We start from the raw sequence: 15,826 nt of genomic DNA, 5'->3' as shown, positions 1-15,826 counted from the left end.
AATCTTGGATATGGTCCGCCATCTTGGATTTCAAAATGGCGTCAAATATCGAGTTTTGACTTCTACACATCAATCCCGATCGATAGATACCCGTATTGCATGGTATCATAGCTCAAAATACAACTCCGTGGCCGCCATCTTGGATATGGTCCAAGATTTGCCCGATCGATAGATACCCATATTGTATAGTATCCGAAGCAGCATTGCCGTTAAAAAGCATATTCAGCATCACACCCTCCGCCCATCATTCCTTTATTTTTCATTAATTTGCTGTTATATTTGAGAGCAAGTGTTTCCACTCTTCTTTAAGATAAATGTTGAAGGTGCGTTTTGCAACGTTAAACATATTGAAAATGGGTATAGATTATGTAGAATATTTAATAGCATATTTGAAAGGGGCGTGATAAAATAGGAACAATACTGTATTCTCGAGTTTTGACCGCCATCTTGGAACCTAAGCCGCCATCTTGAATTTCAATACCCCTACTACCACCTCCACATCCTAAGGAATGTGTAACCAGTCACAAAGATTGTCCATAATATTGTCCACTATAAACAAGGTATGGGTGTGGAGAACATCTTCTCTGAAGAAAGTATTCTAAGATTTTGCATAATTCTGGAGATATTCACATCAAGGGACTGTCCTATTTATAGGACGCTGGGCGTTTGGGGCATCTGTCATATAAACAGGACGCTGGGCGGATATGGGTTAATTTTCTAGGTTGAATAGACATGGAACAAACCTTTGGGTTGAACATTTAACCATGGACAGATTAGAAAGTGAAAGCAGCACATAGGCAACCAGTTACATTTGGGCGCTGTAGAAAGTGTAACTGCAGCTCAACATAAATGATTCTTGCTTATACGAGTTTGTATGGATTCTTGTACGATTTTATTTGTACATTTATCCGACTTTGTATATCAATGCGATTTGAACTGTCATAATAAAATAAAGTACCCTTGAAGTCGTTTAATCATCGCTATACGTAATTATGCGAATTCATTGGACATTTTGCGAGCTCGATCGCACACCTATGCGGAGAAGTTATGTTCATCGAAATTCAACATTAGAATGTTGGTGATTGTGATGTAGTTGTGCCTTCTATAAGTTGGATTGTACTTTTGTACAACTTTACCAGATAGGTCGCAATAAGGTAAACAAAAATAACATAATCTGTGATGAAAACTGGGAGAACTCCTTGGAGCCGATCTGCCCTAAAATGTTTAACGTATTCAAACCTGTCGCATAGTTTGATTTGTCCTTAGCTATTGAGCTCATGACCATGTATCATTGCACTTTATTTCATGCCTCGAGCAAATTCAGCATTATAAATCTGCAAAATATGAAATTACCTCAACTTTCTCATCTTATCGATTAGGATAGACCACTTAAAGCTTTTATATCAACTTGTTTGTGTTGTTTTTATCGCCAACCAATTCAACCGTGACCGCAAGTCTCGATTGCATGTTCAATCAGCTACTGCTTTCCGATTGGAAATCATCGTTGAAAACACCATAACTCAACAAAAAAAAAAAACATCCTCCACCACAACAACTCATCCGCTGTTTTTCTTCTTTTCATTTGCAGCATAAACGGCATCAACGGCAGACAGTTTTTGGTCTCCTCCCCCCGGGCCGTGAAATGCGAAATGCTACCGTAGTGTGGAAAAGTTTAAAGATTGCAACTGATAACGACACCAGCCAGGAGCGCCACTGCCACCTGCACTACCACCGGTCTGCGAGCGGATTCCGCCGAAGAAGATTGACTGGGAAAACAGCTGAGTGAGGGTTGTGCGAAGCGCGCCGCGTGCGCGCCAGAGTTCACTGACTCGTTCGCCGAAGCGTGGCGGCCAGATATGAAGTGGATGCACTAACTAGTGATATGCTGCTGTGATATGATATGTACGTGTACGTGGGGGTTGTGAAGCACACGTTCGTGTTTGTAACCACCGAGGAGAAAAATATTCATGGGAAAGTGCAACCTTGCCTTTTTCGACTACGGACGGACGACGGAGGCGGTAACCTAATCTAGGCAGTGCGTCGAAGCTGGCATAGAAGGGATGGAATTTGAGCAATGTGTGAAAGTGAAGTGACCCCGTCCATCATCGGTTGCAGTGTTTTTGGGGGTAGGAATTGGGGGGAGTCTAATAGCAGAGCACTTAAAGAAGGGAGCGGTCTGGGTTGCATCTGAATGTAGTCAATGGATGTAATTGAAAATGACAAATGACGTAGCCAGAACAGCAATAGAAGAGAGATGAAAATTAGCACTTGGAAATAATTTTTCAGCATCAGAAAATGCCAATGAAAAATTTGTAATACTATAGTATATCAAACTTCACAGTGCAACAAAAGTATGCACAGTATATTGGATCCTTGTGGCTGTGCGATTAGAGTAACTTAACGCCTAATTGCACCATGTTATGGAGTGAGGGTTCTCTGTTCCCGTTTCGGACATTTTTTTATTTGTATTAACGTGATTTTAGCCCTAGGATAGTTCATCTCGGAACCCACACTTAACTCACATTCTGTATGTTCTGTTACTATTGATGTATCCCGAGCAGAGGAGAATACCAAGTTAATAACTACGAAATCACATAACCTGTTTTTATAACTGGTTTTGTTTCTATTAAATTATCAAGGCATAGCTTTTCCATAACAAATTTTGTCGGACAATCTCATTTTGTTATAATTAAGCTATTGATATACATTAACTAAATTACATTTAAATAACATGTTTTGTTGTACTATTGATCAACTTATCAGTAATAATACAAGAGTAACAAATTTTGAAATCACAGCAACAATTCGATGATTATGACCTGTCCCTTTGTGTTGTTCTATTTTTGTATTCAGGTTAGAAGGAAATTTCTGAACGACTCCTTTTAAGAATTCCTTAAATAATTTTCGGATAAGCACTTGGAAGTTTTGGAGGAACCTTCCGATAAATCCCTGGAGAAGTCTTCAAGAGAACTCCTGGCGCAATTTTCTTAGAAATTCCGAAGGTAATTCTTCTGAGCAATGTTTAGAATTCTAGTCTAGTCTAGTCTAGTCTACACATACACAGCCATTCATTGAAAGAATCCTGGAAAATGATAGAATCGACTACTTCTACCATTTTTCTTGTCATTATTAATGCTTGCAGTACATCAAGAATGCATTACAAGCATTAAAGCGGCCAGGCCTACTGTGCAGCGTTGTTGATTCTACAATAAAACCATTAAGGCGGGGACATCTCGTACCAACCGCTCAGTTTTATAGAGAAAGCTAACTACGTGAAAAATCGGTGGGGGTGACGTTGCTAAGAAGGTTAATGTCACCCCTTAGTCCTTGGAGTCCTGGTATGGAACACAGGTATTTGGTCCGTGTCCTGGCCCTTGTGCCTAGGTTTAAGCGCCTTTGCTCGCTCTCTGAAATGAAACAAGACACTGATTTCTAAAAGTTGAGGAGCTGTGACGTAACAAAAACGAAAGAAGAGGAAAGAAAAGAAAATAATAAGGTACACCGGGGCAAGTTGAAACGGGTGGGGCAAAATGAAATACGAAGTTTTGAAATAGTTTTCAATACAATTTTGAAATTTTTCTTTCGCCGAAAGATTGTTTGAATCAAAAACTATGTGTTATCGCATTTAAGCTGTTTACCTTTATTAGATAACATCATGTTAATCCGCTGTTTCATCTTGCCCCACCCGTTTCAACTTGCCCCGGTGTACCTTATGTAGCCTGAAACGATCTCACCAATTCACCAGAAAACTCCGTGGAAAATCGCCAAATGCAACATTGTCCTTCAGAAAGCTTTTCAGTACAGTACCGCACAGCGCCACTGGTGCCATAGCAGCATGCCTTTCCCTACTCAGTTTTTCCCTCGGTTTTCCCCCACAGGGCTTCTTATTCTCTTTCCAAGGCAGCACAAACTAACAAAATCGAGAACACCAGCTGGACTCCGAAAACACTTTCACGACTAGTTGCTCTAGGTGCTCGGCGTCTGCGTAATGGATCTGTATCCTGGCCGGGAACAATTCGCGTTCCTTGCACTGGAATGCGCCACACTCGCGGCGGCCACTGGACCACGAACTGTTTTTTCATTTCTTTTCCGCAGCTTGAATCCACTCGCGGCACAAACTTTAGGGACGTAAAATGCTTCACTTCACACGGCTTTCCTTAAACCTCGGATCGCAATTGTTGCGATACTCACTAAACACGTGAAAGATTTTCACCCGAATCACTTTCCGGATGGCGTAGCGCAATCGTTAGTTCATTTTTCACTGTTCGAATTGGAGGTAATGCGGAATCGAAAAAAAACTTGACAGCAAATGCAAAAAGCACCTACGCGCGCGCACAGCTTGCTGCGATCCTGGTGCATAAGTTGATCCAGCTGTTATCTTCTGAGCAATGTTTAGAATTCTTGGTAAAATCTTTTGAAAAACACCTGGAGAAACATTCGAAAAAATTCCTGATGAAATACTCAAAGAAATTTTCAGGGAAATTTAGAGATAAACTTCAGGACTAATGATCACAGGAAATTCTGAAGAAATCCTTGAAGAGATTCTATGCAGGATTCTGGAGGAATTTCTGGAGGAGTCTTTGAAAATCCATGAAAGATTCCGTCGAAGAACTCTCGGAGAAATTTCTGGAATATTTTTGAAGTAATTTATGAAAAAGTTAAGATCAAATCTGTCGACGAATTTCTGGAAGAACTTTATGACAGTCACTTGACAAACACAAAAGGAGATTTCGACGGAATCCTTAGAGAAATATATAGAGGAATTTTAGAAAAAAATATTGCAAACATTTCTAGTGAAAGTCCTGTAGGAATCATCAGAGGAAGTTCAGGAGCAATAATAGCAAAATTTTTGGCGGAATCTTTGTAGAATCCAGGAGGAATATTCGACATGATGCTAGAATCCAGGGAAAATCGGAGGAATTAAAACAAAATTTCCAGAAAAGTTGTAATAATCTGTACAATATTTCCAATATCCCAAAAATTTTCTGCAAAACTGTTGAGCATTCTAAAAATTCTTCAGTTTCTACGCCAAAAACAAACAAAACAACAGTCACAAATTGCTATCGTCGATCATTTTTTTTTCAAATACACGTGTTGATTTCAAAACCGTGCTCCGAAAACAATTAAAGTAGAACAGTATATGAATTACAGGTGGAAATCGAAGCTCGTCGTATTTGATAATATAGAAATTACTAAAGTTCGATTATCTTGCGACTTCAAATCTCTTAGAATGAATTTAAAGCTAAATATAGTATTCTTCGATCATTTGAAAATATTTCTTACGTCAGAGTCAGCAAGCCTCGTTGGATAAATGTACGACTCGTGCTGAAATAATCAACTTTTCGCAACTCGTTACCTACATAAATAACTATTTCGATAGTGTTTATAATTTTTAAATTTTGAATATTTTTTTATGTTTGTTCCTTATTTATTTTTGTACCTCGTACCTGATGAGAGTTCTCGGACATAAAAGAATAATATTTTCATCGGCCTAAGTATTATAACTTTTAGTATTTAGTATTTATTTTAATTTAGTAACGAGTTTGATATCATAGCAAATTCTGCTCTCCGATTACTATCAATAACATATTAATATCAAAATTGGTTATGGAAATATTTTCCGAATTCACTGTTATTAAGTTGTTATTGAAACTAACAAAACAATTTATTGAAATGGTTTTCCAGGAACATTTTTTTGTTATGGAATTTGTTATTTCCGCTTATGACAGACATGTTTATAACACAATATATTATGGTAATAACTTGAGAATAATCGATATTATTATTCAGTTATTTTGCCCAAATAAAACAGCTCTTTATGTTGTTGTTATTCCTTTCTGCTCGGGATCTGTAATTACATGTATGGTTCAGTTTATTTACCATGAACCATCCCCTACGATGCTTTTGAACAAGTCATAGCATACATAGCACCTTCCACTAATCGTTGGCAACTCATGCTCATCATATCATCTGGGGCATCTCAGACAGAGAGAGGCTCCTTTTTGACGGAATGGTTGTAGGTTATTTCCCAGAAAGTCACCCCAGACTGCCATTCCCCTGAATGCTCCATTCCCCAGAAAGCCGTTCCCCAGAATGGGACATCCTCCAGAATCGTTTACGCACCAACGTTTCGCTGGCGTACAACAGCACAGATTTCACATTGGAAATGAAAATTCGAATTTTGGTGCGTTGACTGATCTGATTCGCAACCAATTCAACAACTTTCGCAAAAGCAAACCTAACCTTTTCGATCCGTTCTCCAATATCGATCTTGGTAGGTACCGCCGTCTGACGCGATCTGGCTGCCAATTTATTGAAAGTTTTCGACCTTCTACCATTGCTTGCCCGGCCTATGTCGGAGCGCCGTTGGGCTAGTAGAACAACATAATCAGCCAAATCTAAGTCGTTCAAATGCTAGTGATGGGCTACCAAAGAAGCCCACGATTCGGTGCACGGTCAATCGCCCCCACCATGATCTCGTCCATTACAATAAGAAACTTGCCTTTTACCAGCGACTACCCGGATGGGGTCGGATAAAGCTCCGTTATGCAGGACTCTGCATGTAAAAGCATTGTCTGCGCTTATCTTGAACTTTCTTGCGTCTCAGGGCGCCCTACAGACATGCCTACAGATTTTCGTGGTCCAGACGCTCGAAAGCTCTTTCATAGTCAATGAATACTAAATAGAGAGACTATTGGATTACGTGAAACTTGCTGTAGTTCTATGCTACGATATTTAATTTTCCAGGATTGAAGCGTTATTTGTAGCACGCTGAAGTTTGCTGGTCTTCCGCTTATGTCCGGCCAAATCACCTAGAGCTCTTAACACTAACAGTTCCCCTTTGGCTTGACTCGGTGGATAATTTTATATTTTTTTATGGTAAAATTCTGAATAAAATGAGGTTTCGAAGAAAATACTAGAGATATTCGTTGATGATGCTGATGATTTTGTTTTACCATCTATTCTAGCAAGGCATCTGCCTCTAGCACTAGAATAATCTGAAAAGCGATTTAACCAAGATTGGGCTGTTGTTAGTGATCAGTCATTCTCCTGTACGAAGGGCCAAAAACGGTCTTGCGGACCTGCAAGCAGAGACACTTGCGCAAAAAATCAAGCCCCTCGATTGACAGAATACTCCCCCAATAGATGGGGTGAAAGAGCCCGCCCTCAATCCACGAAATGTTAACAATAAGGAGGAGGCAGAATACTTTCCCTTAACCAGAGATGCTTATTTCTTTTCAAAAGTAAATTGATTCTTCTAAAAACGACACATTCCACACGTTACACGGAGAAATCAAACTACCTAATTTTTGGGTCGATTTTACTCAAAGCTGAGTATATCGAACAAACTAGTTACCCAAAATTAGGTTGTTTTCCCTCTTTCCCTCACCGATGTTGTCAAAAACAAACAGAGATGCATCTACCCAACGGGGGTCCTTGAGCCCAATAAGCCAATTTTGGGTAAATGCAGGTTTACTCAAATTTGGGTTGAATGAGGGGGGGGGGGGGTCTTGGGTTGAATTTACCTACTCTTAAGTAAATATTTTTGCTGGAGGTGAAGGCAATTTACCTAGTGTGAGTTTAATCGATTTACTCAAATTTGGCTTATTGGGCCGAACTATGGGATTGCGTCAAAAGAACTCAATTTTGGGTAGTTTGGCGGTTCCGTGTACGTTATGCGCGAGAATCCAACTTATGCTTCCAAAAATTGTTATGTTGTTAAATACATGCAATACAAGAATATAAGTATGTAATTATCTTTATTTTGGTGCAAAAAGAATCGAAATCAACAGCAGGATCCCGGAAATATCGTTCGATCAAGTTCAAAAATCGCGGTGTAGAATTGCGTGGAATGTGTCAAAGGCCCTACCACCTCAAACTGCTTTCAGAGGCCCATGCGCCAAGGAAGTCTCTATATTAAAGACAAATCAATCAACCAATTTCCTGATCATAGGACGGGAAAAGATGATTTGAGTTGAGTTTAGCGTCTTCGAAGAAGTTGTTTGGCATGTTAGAAACAATTTTTTAGAATGGATCACTAGTGTGTTTAATCCAACTAGAAGTGAGAGTGAATTTAGATTTTTTTTCCATAAGGGAAGGCAGCGTATTTATGTCTTTAGCAAAGTTCTCGAAAATTTCATTGTGAGCAGCGTTCGGAATGCTCACTCATTCTCATGAAAATTAAATTCACCCTCACGCCAGTTTTCAGCAAAAATCTGGTTTAAGTAAACTCTTTTACGAAGAGGTGAACGAAAAAATATTTTCACTCACTCCCAAGGCTGGGAGATTTTCAATTGATTCCATTGCTCGATTATGTTGTCTTTTCTTGACTCCTATGATGACAACGATGGTAGCTTTTATGGAGCAAATGTATTCCCTCCTCCGTGTAGTTAGCGTGATAGTGTGGTTAGAGTGCGCGTGTCGCGTTTGATTTTAGTCATGTTCCAGGTTCAAGGTTGCCCGTGGCAACCACAATTTTATTAATTTACTTTGAAAATCTTCTCGTGAGAATTGAGTGAAAATTTGGCTGAACCAAAAAGAATTATCCGCTGGTTAAAGTGATTTTCAGTGATCATTTGTCGTTACTCTCCAGAAAAGTAATGGGAGCGAAAAGTGTTCCTCATGCAAAAAATTAAAAATAAACTCTCCCGCTAGCGTGAGAATAGCGTATTTCGTATCCCTGAAACGAAACTTACGAACCCTGATTGTGAGACAACTTGTCGAACAAACTTTTGTGGTATCTGCTATAGATAGTATAGTAAACATAGATCCGCGGACACCGCTGGCTTATATGTTTCAAGCGTGTAAGTTGTTATTTTCAAAAGCGCGACGATTGAATATGACATGACATCATGTGCTCCACTGATGTTGTCCAAATCATGACGTCATGCTGGTTTGGATACAAATTTTGACAGTTCGTTTGGATACAACGGATGCATCCTATGCGGATCTATATGTTTACTCTACTATCTATGGTATCTGCTAAATTAATAGAGATAAGGGTAATTTTTAGTAAACTACCCCTTTAAATCAGTTTATTTGTTGTATTTTTTTCTAATTTTTTTTTTTGAAAATTTTCAAACCTTCTACAAAGTTGTTCTGCTGGATAAAATACGTGTTTCTTTCAAAGATACTGAAATGTTATTTCATGTCCTCTTTTTAGTTAGTTTATGATCCATGTTTGAAAACAGAATTCATCCCGCCGCAGACGATTTTCGGACGCTGGAACAGAAACTAGTTTCACAGCATTGTTTTTCAACAGACGCACGAAACTACAATAACAGCAGCTAACTTGATGTCGTCTATCTGAATCTGCGTAGATTGTTGAGTTGGCAAATAGAACTTCTGCCGTGATATCTGCCAGGAAAACTCGATTCCGCCGACGCGATCATCACTCAGCAGTAGTTTCCTTCGTTCCTACCCAAGCAACAATTCCATTGCTGATTGGTTTTGTTCAGTGAAGAGAATTGTCAGACAAAAGAGGCACAAAACAAGCAACAAAGAAGGTGCGACGATTACTCTTTATCCCTACTGGTAACAGATAATGACATGATCTCGAAATTTTTTGTTGCAGACAAAACGGAAGCTGAATTTGTTGCTTACTTTTCAACTCGTGAATAATCAATTATTGCTAACCCAAAGTCGAAACTGTTTGATGATAGAGCTTCGCCAGAGTTGCAGTGTTTACCGACTCGAAGTTACCGTTCGAAAATCGCAATGCAAGGCTTAAAAATCTCTAAACGCGTGGTGTACGATGTTAATCCCATTATTTTCAAGTTGGGACAAATTTATGTCGCATTGGTTTGTTTGTCGCAACAAATACAGGTTGCGACATTGTCATTATTGTTGCGCGATGGTTGAATTTTGATTCACTGGTTTTGTTTGATTTTTATTAGGGTTTCATTACAGCAATAATTGAAACTCACAATTTTATGACTACTTTTGTGAAAACCATTGAAGAAATGTTTTATGGTATACTTGAAGATATTCATAAAGTCAGATTTTTAGAGTAAACAAAACTCTCCGATATATAAACCTCTTGGCATTCATTATTATTAGGGCCCATACAGCCGAGGCGGTAAACGCACGGGTATTCAGCATGACCATGCTGAGGGTGACGGGTTTGATTCCCGGTCGGTCTAGGATCTTTTCGTAAAAGGAAATTTCCTTGACTTCCTTGGGCATAGAGTATCTTCGTGCCTGCCACACGATATACACATGCAAAATGGTCATTGGCAGAGGAAGCTCTCAGTTAAAAACTGTGGAAGTGCTCATTGAACACTAAGCTGAGAAGCAGGCTTTGTCCCAGTGAGGACGTTACGCCAAGAAGAAGAAGAACTAAATAGTTTTTAAAGAATTTGTAAATATTGATTTTGCATCTTGTTACAGCAGCTGTTGGATTTTTTTTGAATTTCTGATAATAACACAAACGAGTTTAACACCTACAAAAGTATGTTGATGGAAGTAGATCAATTGCTTTCAGGAGTTTATTCATAAGTTCTTGTGTTTATCAGGCATTTACCATGGAGCAAAACATGCAAATAACACTTTTTGCTTCAAAACTGACATTCTATATCGTAAGTACGAGAAATCCTACCAATTTGTCTTAGCAGTGTCTAACAAACCGCTCCCTGCCGCTCCACGCGGATACCTTTCGTTGAAATGCTCGTCCAAGTATGCATAATTAATCCAGGAAAAATGCAGCTGCCAAGAGCTACAAAAAATAAAATAAAAAATAACGCCATGATGATATGTGTATAGCGAAATTGTATGAAATATAGCCATTTTGTTCGGATTTCGTTTAAAGAAATCGACAAAAAATGAAAATGCCATAAATATGAAAATGACAACTAAAATATGTTACAATACATTCATTCTGGCTACAACTAGCGGACTACTATGATTTGGCAATTTTTGCCAGGTATTTTCAAATTTGGACCACTGTGCTGGGGTATCTTCAAAAATTAGTCTAAGGATTCCTTCAGAAATTTCTCTAAGAAATAGTTTAGAAAAACTTCCATGGTTTCCTTTAGATTTTTTTCCATGGATTTTTCCAGAAAATCTTCCAGGAATTCCTTTAGTAATTCCTACCGAGATTCTTTCAAGAAATCTTTCAGAGAGTATTTGTTGTTTTTCCAGGGTTTTTTTTTGGAAATTCTTCTAAGGGATCAGAAGTTGTTCAAGGGATCCATCTGGACCTTTTTTTCGATTGCTTTAGAAATTCCTCCATGAAATTTTTCAGAAGGTCTTCTATAGTTTCTGTCAGTAATTTTGCTTTTGATTCTTTATAAAATTTCTACTAGGATTCCTTTAGAAAACATTATGCATTCCCCACATTTTTCAGTTATTACTTGAAGAATTCCTTTAGAATATTCTCCTGGAAATCCTTCAGAAATCTAGGTGTTCTTTCGGAAAACCTTTCACGAATTTCTTCACACCATCTTGAATCGGTACCTCAAGAACATCTTCCTGGGATTCCTCTGAAGTTTCCTGCCGAAATTATTCTAGATACTTCTTACTAAAATGCTGCAGGGCTTCTTAAAAAAACCCAGATTAATCCACCTAGTGGTGATAGTGCCTTTCTCGTCGAATATGTACTCATAAACTTTTCTTCGACGTTAGCCATAATGTTCCTGAATCCTGAAAACACTTTACACTAGCAACAATTTTAACAAAGCCATCATCGATTTTCGAAACTTATTGATGATACATATTCCGATGTTATGTTCAACAACAAAACAGCAGAAAAAGATCAGACCTCTCAGTTGACTGCTTGACCACCTTAACCCTAGTCGTGTATTGGGGTCATTGTGACCCCATTCCATCCACTACGGCAGCGGGGTGAGCGTCAGCTAATGCTTGAAGAAGGTTTACTTTATTCACAATCACAGATCACTTTGTGATCTTCACCAATGTTTATTTCAGCACACTTTAGGCTATATTTTATTATCATTGGTAACACGATTCATGTAAAATTTGACCTTCCTACGAGGAAAATGCAGAAAATGTAAATTTTCCATTCAAATTTTAATCGCAATGAGAAGAGTGAGGGCTCAACCAGCCGCACCCAAATTGTGAGCAGTAATTTTAGAAGCATAAGGAGATTGGAGATTGAAAAACTGTATAAGGTTGACGCGATTAAATTATATTTTGAGAATCGCTTTGGTCACGATTTCGTTCTCTCGCATATATGAAGACTTTGATCATTTCTTCATTTATAATCTTACCCAACGTTTACATGCTATCAAAAAAGCCACAATTTGATTTATCGCTTTGACATTTATTTTGTTAACCTTTATAACTCCACTGTTTGATGTGCAGCTTGCATGGGTTTGGTTAAATTTTACGTTGGACTAATTCCGGCGGGACACCTGGAACTGGTTCCGGTTGTCTCAAATACGGTCTTAGACTTTGTTTTGTCAACTGTTCATCACGTGACCTGAAAAGCCGGAAATTGATGTGATTTGAGGCTATTTTCTTGCTAACCGTTCGGCAAATTTTTGAAAATGCCGCGATTTTATGTATCGCATGCATGGTTTTGGTTCACTTCTATAAAATCACACCCGCAATCGATTCCGAACTACTGTGGCCTGAGACTATTTTCTTGTTGACTGTTCATCGGATTATCAAAAACGCCGCTATGGTTTAGTTCCTTTCTATATTTTACCACTTCCGACGCGTTACTCGTCTTGTCACCAGTTCTGGAACACTACCGGTTCTCCCAAATATGGTCTGAGATTATTTGTTGGTTAACTGTTTATCTTGTTACTGAATAAGTCATCGATATGTCGCATGTATTGGTTCTCTTTTACATTTGATCATTTCTGGCGGGACACCCGTAATCAGTTCCGTAACACACTGATAGGGCTTGCGTCTATTTTCTTGCAACTGTTCATCATGTTATCTAAAAAGCCGTGATTTGAGGTATCGCATGCAAGGGTTTGGTGTCACTTCCGGCCCGGAACCGGTTGCGGAACACTACCGATAGTCTCTTAAATAGTCTGAGCCTATTTGGTTGCTAAAGTTTATTAGGTGACAGTCCATAATGTGGTCTTAGCCTACTTCCTCAATAACCGGTCATCAAGTTGTTGAAAAAGCCGTGATTTGATTTGCCGCATGCAAGAGTTTTGTCAACTTTTATATACGGCCACTTCCGGCGGAACACTCGGAACCGGTTCTGAAACACTACCGGTTCATATAAGGTCTGAGACTGTTTTCTTTCTAACTGCTGTGCCGCATGCATGGGTTTGGATCACTTTTATATATGAACTTCCAGCGGGACATCCGGAACCGGTTCTGATACACTGCCGCCTTCAGATATGGTCTGAGTCTTTTTTTATGTCAACCTTTCATTGGGTTATCAAAAAAACGCGCTTTGATATATCGCATGCATGGATTTGGTCCACTTTTATATTTGACCACTTCCTGCGGGATATGGTCTGAGACTGTTTTCTTGCTGACTGTTCATCAGGTTATCCAAAATGCCGCAATTTGATGTGTCGCATGCATGGATTTGGTTCACTTCTATATTTGGCCACTTCCGGCGGGACTCCCGGAACCGGTTCCGGAACACTACCGGTTCAGATATGGTCTGAGACTGTTTTCTTGCTGACTGTTCATCAGGTTATCCAAAATGCCGCAATTTGATGTGTCGCATGCATGGATTTGGTTCACTTTCATATTTGGCCACTTCCGGTAGGACTCCAAGAACCGGTTCCGGAACACTACCGGTTCAGATATGGTCTGAGACTGTTTTCTAGCTAACTGTCCATCAGGTTATCCAAAATGCCGCAGTTTGATGTGTCGCATGTATGTGTTTGTTACATTTTTATGTATGGCCCCTTCCAAGGGTACTGGTCCGGAACACCTAAATGGCCATAACTCCGGAACGGCTGGACCGATCCGAACCATTTTCCAATAGGAAACAATGGGACCAGATTCCGCGTCGATTGAACCGTCGGTCATTAAAATCGGTTGAGGTTTACTGCCAAAAAGTGATGTGAGTTTATTTGTACACACACATACACACACACATACACACACACACACACACACATACACACACAGACATCACCTCAATTCGTCGAGCTGAGTTGATTGGTATATGTGACTTGACCCTCCGAGCCTTCTATCAAAAAGTCGTTTTTGGAGTGAACATATAGCCTTTCCAGTACACTTAGTGTACGAGAAAGGCAAAAACTATAGGTTTCTTTAAAAATTCCTCAATTAAACCATTTCAGAAAATCCTCTATGGATTCCTTTAGAATTTTCTTCCGGGTTCCTTTTAGAAAATGGATTGCCTAAGGCACCGTCCACAAATTATGTAACACTTGTGAGATTTTAGAAATTCTAGAATTTTCGCATAAAAAAGCATGACGAGGGGGTGGGGGGGAGGTGTCGTGGTTCAGGATTTCTTTGGAATATCTTCTGAAGATTCCGTCAGAAATTCCTCCAAAGAAAGTAGTTCCTTTCTGAAAATTTTCCAGCAATTCCGTTTGAATTGTTTGAAGACAGGCTTGGCTAGGCTGAGTAAATAAAAAAAAATTGTCGTGCGCATAGTTTGAGCAACCCTGCTTCTTCCACAATACCATCAAGATTCTCCAAAAAAGTCTTCCAGTAAATTTTCCATGAATTTCTTCAGAAATAAATTCAGAAATTTTGTCACAAAATTTCCCAAGAATTCCTTCAAAAATAATTTTGGCTATTTTTTTCTGAAATTCTGCCAGGGATATTTTGTAAAAAATCCTTCAAGGGTTGCTTCAGATATTCCTGTAAGATCTTATTCAGTATTTTTTTAAGGAAAGTTATAGAAACATTTCAAGGATTTCTCTAGAAAATTTTCTACTGAGGTTTTCAGAGAACCTTCCATGGATTTTTTCTGAAAATCCTCCAGGAACTCTTTTTAAAAATCTTCAAGGGATTGATTTGCACAAGGATTCAGAAATTCTTAGAAACTAGAACTGCTTTGAAAAGAAAATAGCATGGGTTCCTCGCAAAATTGAATCAAGAACGGCTTGTGGAATTTCGATTTCATTGGAAACTCCCATAGGAATATCTTTAGAAATTCCTGCGAAAAGGAATCAAAATATTCTTGTCTGATTTATTCCAATGATTCTAGCAGAAATTCACACAGAGATTACTTTCAGAATACATTTTCGTTATGTATATTTTATCTTAGAAATTCCAACATTATTCCTCCATGGAGACCCCTAGAATTCTTTCTGACATTCATTCAGGAGTATCTCTAGGAATGCTTCCAAATCTCTACAGAGGTGTATTCAGTTGTTTCTCTTTAGACACTCCTTCACGAATTCTTTGACAAAATCTTATCTTCTTTTTCAAGGTTCAAGAAGTTTTTTGTTATAAGACAGAGAAAAGCTCTGATGATCCAAACAACTTCTTCCATCGTCTAAAAATTTTTTGTATATTCCAAATAATTCGATCACGACTCTAGGCCTTAGCAAACAGATGCCCATTTCACTTTTAAAATATAATTAATCCTCGTTACGATTGCCACCCGGTAGCTCTTCCTAGAAAAAATATTCTTAATTTTATGAAAATACTAGTGTACAAAATAAAACGATAGTCATGAAATTTTATCGACGACCAAAATTTCTCAACCATAATTATGTATGAATTTCGAAATTGTCCTCCAAAAATGTTAGTCTGGACATTTTTGAGATATGGCTGAAAATTTGGTTTCTAGCGAAATGATCTCTAAAATGACTTATGACTAAATGCTTATCCAGTGGATAACTGATACTGAGGAAGATTACAAGTGGTAGTCGAAATACGCATATCTGTCAAAGGATAAGCAAAATAGGGC

General features: G+C 38.7%; 1 protein-coding gene across 1 annotated transcript in view; it reads left to right on the top strand.

Annotated features, from left to right (window-relative positions):
• LOC109432299 (ral guanine nucleotide dissociation stimulator-like 1) overlaps positions 1–15,826 on the top strand; it is a 230,401-nt gene that overhangs the window by 41,631 nt on the left and 172,944 nt on the right. The window contains exon 2 of the mRNA XM_062855559.1: positions 1,589–2,126. The gene's annotated coding sequence lies outside the window, so the exon portion shown is untranslated. The remainder of the gene's footprint in view (positions 1–1,588; positions 2,127–15,826) is intronic.

Source organism: Aedes albopictus, chromosome 3 (assembly GCF_035046485.1).
Source record: "Aedes albopictus strain Foshan chromosome 3, AalbF5, whole genome shotgun sequence".
Classification (NCBI taxonomy): Eukaryota; Metazoa; Arthropoda; class Insecta; order Diptera; family Culicidae; genus Aedes; species Aedes albopictus.
The sequence above is the reverse complement of the archived record's forward strand: the minus strand, read 5'-3'. Positions and strand labels throughout refer to the sequence as shown.